This window comes from Alligator mississippiensis, chromosome 2 (genome assembly GCF_030867095.1).
Source record: "Alligator mississippiensis isolate rAllMis1 chromosome 2, rAllMis1, whole genome shotgun sequence".
In the NCBI taxonomy this organism is placed as follows: Eukaryota; Metazoa; Chordata; order Crocodylia; family Alligatoridae; genus Alligator; species Alligator mississippiensis.
Window position 1 is genome coordinate 37,016,791 of NC_081825.1, and position 11,894 is coordinate 37,028,684.

General features: G+C 42.4%; 1 pseudogene; it reads right to left on the minus strand.

Moving 5' to 3' along the window:
* Positions 1-8,672: 8,672 nt before the first annotated feature.
* Positions 8,673-9,119, minus strand: LOC102566209 (stathmin-like; annotated as a pseudogene).
* Between the last annotated feature and the right edge of the window lie 2,775 nt (positions 9,120-11,894).

The window sequence follows — 11,894 nt, forward strand, 5'->3', positions numbered from 1 at the left end:
AGCCTGATTAATATTTGTATAGGATCTGCTTTTTTTCACAGCTAATTATAATTATGTTCATCCTAAATCTATTCTGTCCTTTTAAATGCAACATTCTATTAATTATGCATTAGGTGCATAAATAAGTAGAATTATACAAAACTACCTTATTCTTATTCCATCCACTTTGCTATTAGCATGGTGCCAATATGTTATGATTATATGGGACTTTAAAACCTTCTGATCTTTGAACTGTGAGGTGAGTGAAGGCTAGGACCTCATGTGTGCAGTGCTATTGCCTCTTTTTTGTCTCCATATACACTTGAAAGACAGAAGATAGTCACATTTAAAACCATAACATGTTATTCAGTCTTGCTGGCAGAACATAGTTTAGCCTCAAAGCACTAACATGCTGTTTCACAAGGATTCTCTCCAAGGGACTGCTACAGGAGATAGGATCACCACAGAACAACTGAAATCTATTATACCCTGAGGAAATTTCATTATCTCACACCACCAAGGGGATCCTCTACATGGAGGGATCCATAGGAATTCAGGTAAGCCAGCTGTGCAACCCTCTTTGTTCTGACAAGGCAGTACAAAGTGACTATATAAAAAGTTGCATTATCTGACCCATTAAACAGAAAATCGAGGCAGAGTTGTATTCACTCCTGTACCAAACTGTGGATTAGAACATGTGGACTTTGAATGCACAGCTGGTCTCTTTACACTCTTCTCTTGAGGCATCTGGGGAAACCTGACAAAGATACAAAGTATAAGAACTGGAAGAACTAATCCAAACAGGCCAATTACATATCCTCTTTTTATTATTAATTATTTTTATCTCCAGCTGTCCCTTAACAGCTTTCCTTCCATCAGCAACATTCTCTTACTTGACACATTGCTGTGGAGGGGTCACTGACCTTGGCAGCATAACAGGCATACAGAAATACATTTATCTGAAATAATTTCTCCAAAGTATAAGGCAATGGACATGACTTGCAAAAAGTATGAAACATACAGGCTGTCTATATTTTTTTTAATGTTAAGCAGAATCAGGCTGTATAAATCCTGGATATATCCCTGAGGACCAAAGATTTATTAATCTGATTCTCACTTCCAGCCAGGAAAGTGACACTGCTGGCTTTGCAACATTTTCCCACCTAGATGCTCTTCTAGAGAAACCAATACTCAGCTACATTTTGGTCCCTACTTCTCCCTTGCTCCAAGGAAGAAAGAAGCTGTATCAGATCACCACCTGATACAGATTATTACTTTGCCATCTGTGACCATTCAGTGTACTGAGGGAGTGACCATTCAGTATATTGAAGGAAAAAAAGTGACCTCATCTGTTTCATCTATTTTATGCCCAGTTGGGGAAATGAGGACCCAAGCATCAGCTGTTCTTCTTGCTGTAGTCTGTGTTGCTACCCACAGCAGAGAGAAAAAGGGTTCTTTACACCCTGTACTCTCCAGATGGAGGCATGAACTATGAATTGTAATGTAGACCTGACTGATCAATTATCTGTAACACTAACTGACATGTAGTTCTCCGAGTAGGTAAATTCATTTAATTAAAGAAAAAAACCTAGCATGGAAGGGGACTGACAGTAAAACAGAATCATAAGCTGGCAGAACAGACATCTAGAAAACAAGTGATGGCTTACCTCCTCTCTGACTAATTAACTCTGCAGTAAAGTGTCACTGTCTGCATGTGTGGTGCTATTAGACTGCAGTAAACTAATTCACTCTGCTGTAGGATAGTACTGCCCAACCCAAGTACTTTCCTACAGTGGAGTAGTTCTGTGTGATGAAACACACATGTAGACATTGATGGGGATGGCTGGGGCATGCGGGTGCTTCAGTGCAGGGGCTGCCTGCTGGCTAGCCCCACACTGGAGCACGCTCATACCCCAGCCAGTCCCACCACAGCACACCGGGCCGGGAGGGGAGCAGTTCTGGGCTGGCAGGTAAGTATTGGATGCGTGCTAGCTTCTTACATATAGCTTGGTCTTCAGGAGGAGGAAATTTGAAGATTACCAAAATAGAACTCATGAACACAATGTTCTTTTCTGTCTAGTCAGTCCACATCTATTTGATGGATGGCTATATCTAATGCCATTGGACAAGGGATTTTCAGAAGGCAAGATCCTTCTTAGTAAGCCACTAAGAGTTAGGGAGGAGGACAAAGCTGAAGTTCTGGACAAAAGCAGGTGTATCTATACCAGGCTTGTCCAATATGTGGCCCACAGGCCACCATGCATCCCTCCAAGCTGTTTTCTTAGGCCTGAGGTGCTGCGACAGGAAACGAAAGTAAACACTGTACTTTCGTTTCAGGGGGGTGATGTGATACCGCGTCCTGTGAGGTCTTTGAATATGGATCACTGGCCCACTGGATGATAAAAAGTCCATGATCCGGCCCCACATTCAAAAAGGCTGGACACCCCTGATCTATACAGTACATTCCACTTGGAGCTGTGCCTGTGATCCTTGCTGAAGCTGCGAAACTTAACAGGCTGCTGATGTTGTTGCTAGGTGGGTGTTGTACTTAATGAGGGCGGGGGTACTTAGGCTGCATCCTAGTTAATGCAAACTAGAAGACCTGTGAAAAGTTACAGAAATGTCCATTCAGTCTTTGGGGTTTTTGGTTATAGCCGTGTTGGTCTAAGGACATAGGCAGAACCATAAAGTCTTTTGGCTCTTAGGATATTCTGTGTTGCTAGCTTATGTCCCTTTTGGACAAGGGCTGAGAAAGAACAGACAGGAGGCAGTGACATGGGAAAGGCTACAAAGGCAACAAGCAAAAGAGGAGGCTACTGATGCTTGTCCTAACCACCAACAACTCCAGCAGCCTCCCAGCCAGTTACCCTCATGTTCCTGCAAAGATTCCTTCTCCACCCTCACTCCTGTACATACCTCACAGTGCTTTGATCCTCTCTAGCCCCCATTCTCTAAACCTATACCAGCTCAGCTGTCAAGTTTTATATCTTTTGAAGCCTTTCCTCAGCATTTCTCTGGACTAGAAGTATAACTGGACAGCTGGGTGCCCTGAACAGCAGCAGCATATGGGGCAGCAGCTGCAGCCAGGCTGCTGGCAGTGGCAGCAGTCTGGCTAGCAGCACAGCAGCTGCTATTTTTATATCTTTCCCATCCAAGTTGGCAACCTGGGGCTGGTGTCCCACTCAAGTCTCCTCCCCCCGCCTCCACTGCTTAGTTATACTACTGCTCAGGACACAATGTGTATGCATTGATCATAAGATTAAGTTTATGATTATACAAAAAACTAGTTGTTAATATGCAAATTACATATTTAAATTGACAAGAATATCACATATACAACAGAACAGAAGTTGGAAGCCATTCTCACAGCTTATTTAATTTTGTTTGTTATTTGATCTTTAAAGTGCTTAAAAAAACAGTTCAACTGGGCAAGCCATTTCAATTGTGCTGGAATGGTCTGCTTCTCTTTTTTCACATTGGTATATCTGAAATTGGACACTGTTGCATTCCAAAAATCCTAATGAACTGCTTAGAATCAAAGAGTTCTCTCTAAGGGACTCCAAACTTTCACAAAATCAGGTGACTTTTATGACCAAGTATGAATTTAGTGGTATTTGTACACATGCTTACACCAGGGCACCAGGTGCTTTTAAAAGTGCCCAGCGCTGCGGCACATACATTTGTATGAATGTTGAAATGAAAATCAGTGCTGAGAAACTGGCAGTGGTGTGCTTTTGAACTAAAACACATTGAAGGTGTTCTAGTTCAAAAGAACACCGCCACCATTTTCTGAGTGCTGATGTGCATTTTGCTGTTTATACAACTGCACACGACACAGCATCTGCTCACGTGTGGAGCAGATTCGATTAATTGAGTCTGCTCTGACACACTGGATTTCTGATGCATTGGAGCAGACAAAGGTATGTGTATAAATGGTAAGTGTAAATTAAGGGTTCTGGTTTTGAAAACCTTGGTCACCAATTTATCATTGCAAATGCATGGTTTTACATGATTATACCTCAACAGTCATCAAAATAGCAGAACACACTATAAATAAATGGAAGACAATAACAGAATTTACTAAATAGTATTATTACTGTTATTTAAGATTCCTGTGAATAGGGCCTTCTACTAGAAAGACAAAAACTTTGCTAACTTCTGAATACTAGATGTGATAGTCAGCGTGGTAAGTCAGACATATCATGAGTATGACATATTTATAGTAATTCTTGTTCATTGATTTTACTATTAACTGTAGTCCTACAGACTAGAAATTCTCACCTCCCCCACTATGGGCAAGTGGAATAGAATTAGAGAGGGTGGGCACCTAGCCTTCCTTCAAGCAACAGATTTGCCACTTAGGGCATGTCTTTGATGCAGAGGTGAGTGCGTCCAGATCAGACTAGCTGAGGTATGAGCAACCACATTAAGTGAAGGGGTGCTGTGTGTGGACTGTAGTAGTTCTTTGTGGAGCAGTGAGCTGAGTTGCTCTGATTTTTCCCAGTGAATTCTGATAGAACTTGTTTGTCCTCCTAGACATGTAGCGGGGGTTGTGAGAAGGAAATGGGAAATTATCAGTACTGGAGTGCTTTTAGCTAATTGCACAGTAGGCAGATTTCCAACTCAAGTGAAAACAGAACCTTAGCTCTAACTGACATTTTCAACCATGCCAGACTTAAAATCACCACTATACTTTGCTGACAAATTTGTTTGTGTGGATAGAAGAAAAATTAGGAGGGAAAGCTGAGCAATGGTTAAAAAGTATTCCATCTCCAAAGTCCAGATCAATCCTATCCTTCACAGTCCCTGAATCAGTTCTTCCCCACTTTGCATTTCCTGCAGCACCCCACTTTCTCAAGCCAGTGGGGAGCAGCAGCCAAATCCTCTTTTCACTTTTGCCAGTGTTCGGGCTACAGGAAGGCAGGAGGAAAAAAAGAAGCTCAAACAAGCAGAAAGAAAGGAGAGCTGGACAACCCAGAGCTGATGGGATCTTTCTCCTTCTCCTTCCCCTCTCCCTTCCTTTCCTCCCAGAGGAAAGATTCATGGCAAAAGAAAGCGGAACTCAGCTTGCTTCCCACTGCATCCCTGATTGGCTACTCTTCCAAAAGGGTGGGGAAGAAGGCAGAACAGCCAGTCATAGGGAGTTCCACTCAAGAGGTACCAAAATAACGTGTGCTTATAAAATGTTCTGCTACCTGACATACTTGAAATGCTGCACCTTGCTGGAAACTGAGGACATGTCTGCTATCAAGATCCAACCTCGGAGGGATATCTTGGAATAAGAGCCTCTTTCTGGAGCACCCTCTAAAGCAGTCCAAGTATGAGCACAGAGTGGAGAAGAGTTTCACAATCAATCCCTCAGAACATGGATTGTTAAATATTTATAATGAATTTTAATTTCCTTTGGCATTCCCTTTCATATCCCTTCTTATACACCTTTAAGAATAAAAGTTTTATAATGGAGGAAAAGTTTCATTGGTGAATAACTTAAGGTGCTGGGGTCATAATACAAACAAGTTAAAACATTTAGTTACAGCTCCAGAGCCATGAGTTCACTCCATGCCCATACCAGAGGTTGCCTACAAAAATGATATACCTTAACATCACTCACCCAATGAATCCAGGAGCCTGGGGCAGACCTTTGACCTTCTGACCTACCTGCAGATCCTATGTGCAACTACAAAATGATCTGTGAGTATTCTGAAGAATTATGTAGTTGGCAAGTTCATTTGCATATGTTTTGTGTAATACATATGTATGCTTTAAATTGATGAATGCAAGTCTGTCATGCTTATTCACAGGGAATAGTTTCTTACTCCTTGAAACCAGTAGGGTTAGTCGAAGAGGAAGGCAGAGTGTACCAAACAATAGCAGAGTCAGACCAGAGAAAAAGTTTCTCACTAAAAACTGATAAATATGACTTTTGACACTATCGTTAATAACTTCCAATATTTGCATAAATGTGTACAGAGATGAATGACTTTAAACAACTGTCACCAATTAAGAGATTGAAAGAAACAAAAGACTAATAACACTTTATAAACCAGGATAGGCGTATTAGCATATTCTATTCCATATCATTGTTGCAATGTCAAAAAGACAAATATTTCTGATTACACCTGAAGCAATACTATAACTAATGCAATAAATCACAACAAGGAACTATAGGTTGTTGCTATTGTTTCATACATACGCTCTGATTTTTATATTAGCAGTGTTACTGAAATATAAACATGAGACTGAATGAAATTTGTTGCAATATGTTGCTCAAAGGGTCTCCTCTCAGTGTTAGGCACCATTTCCTCAATGTAGCTAATCAACATGCAGACATTCAACCCAAGCCACATTCATTAGAGAAATCAGATCATTAGAAAAATCCTTTACAGACGTCTAACTTGAGTAGCTGTTTATCTTTTGTGCGGCACCCGTGTACAACAAAATCTTCTTTGCCTGCCTGAAGATTTGTGAGATTTTTTTTTCAATTAACCTAAGAGAGAAAAATTGCTCACAAGAAGGCTATAAAAAATCATTTACTTCCAGTTAACACAGCTCTCAATTAATCCAGCACGACTTGTTTTGAGAAAATACTTTGGGATGCACAAAGCAGTAAAATTGGTGGACCATTAGGGTTGTACAAAAATGAAATCAATTCAGGCAATGCTTAAATATTATAATCAAACTAATTGGTTTTGTTTATTCTTTTTCTCAGATAAGATCTATCTAGTCCAATTCCCTCTTTTAATATGAGGCAAGGTACAAGGGCAAAGGCAAGATTTGGTTGGGCTTAAGAAACTCACCTTAGAAATATCCAGGGGTGTAAGAGTGTTTAGAGGCTTATGATGGACTAGGTATTTCCTTTCCCATTAATCTACCTCTGAACTTACTTAAAAGTAGTCTCATTCCAGTTACTTGAAAGGAAGGACGGATTATCAATTAATTTTACCTAATATTTTTTAGCAATAATCTGGCACCCTCTGTCCCTGATTCTCAAAGTGCTAAGAGAGAATTTTGTATGATCAAAATCATCAAAAGAGGATATTCTTTTGGGGAGGGGGGAGGGCTCTTGCAAAACACCTTGAGAAGTAAGTTAGATGTGTTGTTTTTTTTTAACAGAGGAGAGGAGGGGGCTGCTGCACATTTCATCCCTCACCTTCCCCAAATAAGCAGATAGGAATATGAAGTTCTGGGAATTTTGCTCTGTATAATAATTACTGTGGCTTAGACCCTAAGCTGTATGAGCACATAACAGAATTCAAGGTCAAGAAAGGGAAGAGGAGATGCAAAAGTATATTTAAGGCCACTCATGGTTTCTTCAACTGAGGAGTGCTAAGTACTGGACAGATCTGAGAGGCAACTCAAGGTAACCTGTTGCAGTAGCTGTTTCTGGCCCTCAGTAGCTGTCCTAGCAACTAGGGATTTACAGGAAGTATTCAGGCTAGGAGCAAACAATACATTTATCTCTGGATAAGTTGGGTCTTTGTCCTGGAACAAAAATATCCTGGGATTGGCATGTATGCATATCGCCCTTTTAATAAGGGTTAAGGAGTAGATGAATGCAGTGCTGCTTTTCTGCTATTGATTCAATGATACAATCATGGTATAACTGTTCACACTTAGTTTGCAATATCCTAGGATAATCTGTTAGTATTCCTTATCTGGGTTTGTTTTTTTAGATTTATCCTGGTATAAATGTGACATCTGTTTGCAGCCTAAGTGTAATAAAGGACATGACAAGTGACCAGCAGCCAGCTATGAGTCTCTAGGGCAATGGTTTGTCTTTTTTAAAATTTTCCTTTAAACAAGAGAAATCTTCAATTAGCTAGGCATGCTAGGCTAAAGCTCCCATGTGTATGGAATAAACTAATAGACTTCATGCTTTGGAGAATCAGAGCCCATAGGTTTAAGTACAGTCAAAGTCTCTTCTCTTGTTCACAACTTTTTTCTGTGCTCTGCTAAATATAAGATAAATCCTCTTGGCTTCTCCTTAACCTGTGATGTTTTCTACTTTGTCTATAAACTGCAGGTTAGTGAAAATGGATCATATCTGTAACAGATACCATGCTGGGATCACTTATTCACTAGCATATTGAAGTGAAGAGCAATAAATAAATACATTATCTTGAGAAGTTTGCTCCAGTTCATCATCCTATTCATGCAAATCCATGAAAAATACTCCCTATACAAAAGCTCAAAAACTGTTGTTCTTTATGAAACAAACTCACAGGTGTTCAGACCTGAAAGAATACTTTAAGCCTAGAAAGCATTCCTGATTGAGAGACTAAAGACGTTCAATCCCTGTAATTAAACCAAGAGGAGGTTAAGAGCTAATTTGGCCATATTTTCAAGTGCAATAGATATTCAACGTGTTTTACTACATATTCCATTCATAAGCATGTTTTATAGAGATGATCCAATACTAGCAATCAACCGAGGCACAAGTGCCCTGCAGTAGAAAAGGATGGAATGAGATAGCTACATGGGAAAGACACCACCTTAGAAAAAGTGAAACATATAAAGTCTTTCCATTAGTCCCGAAAGCTACTGTACAGTTTCTATCTAACTTTACAGTTCTTTGTCAATTTTCTAGAAACTTAACAAAGAAAAGAAAAGAAAAGAAAAGAAAAGAAAAGAAAAAACATTGGCTAGGCCAGTCTCTGGAAATTTAAGGGGGGGAGCCAATTTCCAGAATGAAGTCAGTCATTTTCAGCTACACCAATGCTTTTGCCTTCTTTGTTCTTTCATACTTTTTCAGTGCACTTGTGTTTCTCCTTCAAGCACTCCAGTTTAGCAGCCATTTGTGCCTCTTCGTTTTCTTTGTTAGCTTTAATTTTGTGGATGAGCTTCTCTTCTGCCATTATGCTGAAATTATTATTTTCTTCAACTACTTTCTTAAGCATCTCTTTTTCATGCTCTCATTTCTCAGATAGCTGCTTCAAGACTTCCGCTTCATGAGAGTTGCATTTCTCTTCTGCAGCTTCCAACTTCTTCTGATTTTTTTCCAGTGAGACATCCTTCATCTTTGTGGGGGAGAGAGGAAATTCTGGGACTGCTTCTTTTGAATGAGGGATTAGTATCTGCTCAAGTGCCTGGCCAGCGATACACTGTTTAAGTTTTTTCACCTGAATGTCAGAAGAAGCCATGTCTGAGATGGTGGATGCCAGAAGCATGCTCTGGAAGAACTCCAACCAGCTGGACCTCTGCTCTGTCCAACGACTTGGACTGCAGTATATTTTAAGGAAGGTAGAGTTCTTAAATGACAGTAATGGAGGAAACTTAACATTCTGGGGTTGCACTAGTTGTTGTGTGGCTCGTTTGGAGTAGCTGAGAAAATGTGTTGAAAGATATATTTTTTTAAAAGGAGTCTTTGAGGTTGGTTAAAATTGAGGCTCGTGAATTGTCTTCTCAAAGAATGCCAGGGTAAAAACTTACCTTTCCTAAGGGCCCCAAGAGATGTTACATTTATAGTGTGATAATCACTGTAAATTGTAACATGCCACATGTTCAGCCAAGTTATGACAGAATAAAATGGAAAAAACAGCCATATAGATGGTCCACATTTAACATCCCAGACCCATTGCCCCATCCTAATGATCAGATTGGGATGGACTCTGGGCAGCCCCACAGCCTGGGATTTAGCCCCTGAACACCTGATTCAAGGGATTGGTCTGGGGACAGTTCCCAGTTTCAAACTGGGACTTAGAGTTGCCCCATTCCACATCCTGAGGCACAGCAGAGCACTGGGATGAGGCACTGGGGAATCCCTAGGGTCTGGAACACAGCTCCCAATGTTTGATCAATGGGATCACATAGGGAACTGTCCCTGGCCCTGGCAATCATGTGACTGGGATCTGAAGAATTTTATTCCCCATTCCAAATGTTGCATGTCCTGTCATGGTATGAGGCATTGATTTCTGTGATGGGGCATAAAATTCCTCAGATTCCAATCACGCCAATTTTTAACATCTTCCAAGATCCTATGATACAATGGCCACATCCAGATGAGTACAGCCATGTGGTAAGTGGTGCCACAGACCTGTCTGTGGTGACACACACCACACATTCAGGCATCACCATGCTGCAAGTAGCAGCACAGGTGGGATTGACCCCAGGAAATCTTGGTGTAAAAAAACCTAAGTGAAAAAAAAGCAGGGCAGCACATGTGGCAGCAGTGCACACTGCTCAAAACCAGAGCCTGGCTGGCGAGAGCCACACTCTGGCTGTGGCCAGGTTCCCAGCTTCAGGCGTGCCATGGCTGCAGCTTCTCCAGTCCCCAGGACCCCTGCTAAGGCTGCTGGAGCCAGCATAGTTGCTGGCTTCAGCCTCCCCAACCCCACCCAAGGTAACCTGTCGCATGTCAGAGCGCACATGGCACAGGTGTTCCCCAGGGACAAGTAACAACAATGCAAGGTGTGCCAGTGCTACTTGTCCCCAGGGAACGAAACTTCTGCGCTCATCTGGATGTGGCCAATGACTAACTTCAAACCTTTCTACTAAGAGTCAGGTTGTTAGGAAGACATTTCCTAAGAGGCTTCATAGTTTCATAGTAGCTAGGGTCAGGAGGGACCTGAACAGATCATCTAGCCTGACCCCCTGCCACAGGCAGGAATGAATGCTGGGTTCACAAGACCCCAGACAGGTGATCATCCAACCTCCTCTTGAATTTGCCTAAGGTAGGGGCAAGGACCACTTCTCTGGGAAGTTGGTTCCAGATTTTGGCCACCCTAACTGTAAAATATTGCCTTCTCATCTCTAACCTAAACCTATTCTCCATCAGCTTATTGCCATTGTTCCTTATCACCCCAGGTGGTGCTGGGGAGAAAAGGGCTCTGCCTATTTGCTGTTGATCTCCCCTGATGAGCTTGTAGGCAGCCACCAGGTGCCCCCTCAGCCACCTCTTGCTGAGGCTGAACAGGTTCAGGTCCTTCAGTCTCTCCTCGTAGGGCCTGTTCTGCTGCCCTCTCACCAAGCAGGTGGCCCTCCTCTGAACCCTCTCCAGGCTGGCAACATCCCTTTTGAAATGCGGCGCCCAGGACTGGACATCGTACTCCAGCTGCGGCCTGACCAAAGTCGCATAGAGGGAGAGTATCACCTCTCTGGACCGGCTGGAGATGCACCTTTGGATGCATGACCAGGTATGGCTGGCCTTGCTAGCTGTGGTCTGGCAGTGGCGGCTCATGTTGATCTTGGAGTCAATAATGACTCCAAGATCCCTTTCCAACTCTGTGCTTTCAAGAAGGGAACTCCCCAGCCTGTATGTATGCTGTGGATTCCTTCTCCAAGGTGCAGCACCCTGCATTTGTCCACGTTGAACCCCATCCTATTCTCATCTGCCCACTTTTGTAGTCTGTCTAAATCTAGTTGCAGCCTCTCTCTCCCTTCAAGTGTGTCCACCTCGCCCCATATTTTAGTGCAAACTTGGACAGCGTGCTTTCCACCCCTTCATCCAAGTTGCTGATGAAGATGTTAAAGAGTGTGGGCCCGAGGACTGAGCCTTGGAGTACCCCACTGCTCACATCTCGCCAGGTTGAGTACACCCCGTCCACCACTACTCTCTGTGTGCGCCCCATCAGCCAATTTTTACCCATCCAACTGTGTAGGCATCAATACCGCAGTCGCTTAATTTATTGATGAGGATGGGTTGAGAGACCGTGTCAAAGGCCTTCTTAAAGTCTAGAAAGACTACATCCACAGCAACGCCATCATCCAAGGATTTAGTTACCTGGTCATAAAAGGCAATCAGGTTGGTCTGGCAGGACCTGCCTTTGATGAACCCATGCTGATTGCCCCTGAGCATGATCTCCCCTGCAGGCCCCCCACAGATGTGCTCCTTGATGATCCTCTCCAAGATCTTCCCGAGCACCAAGGTGAGGCTTACAGGCCTATAATTACTTGGGTCCTCCTTCCTCCCTTTCTTG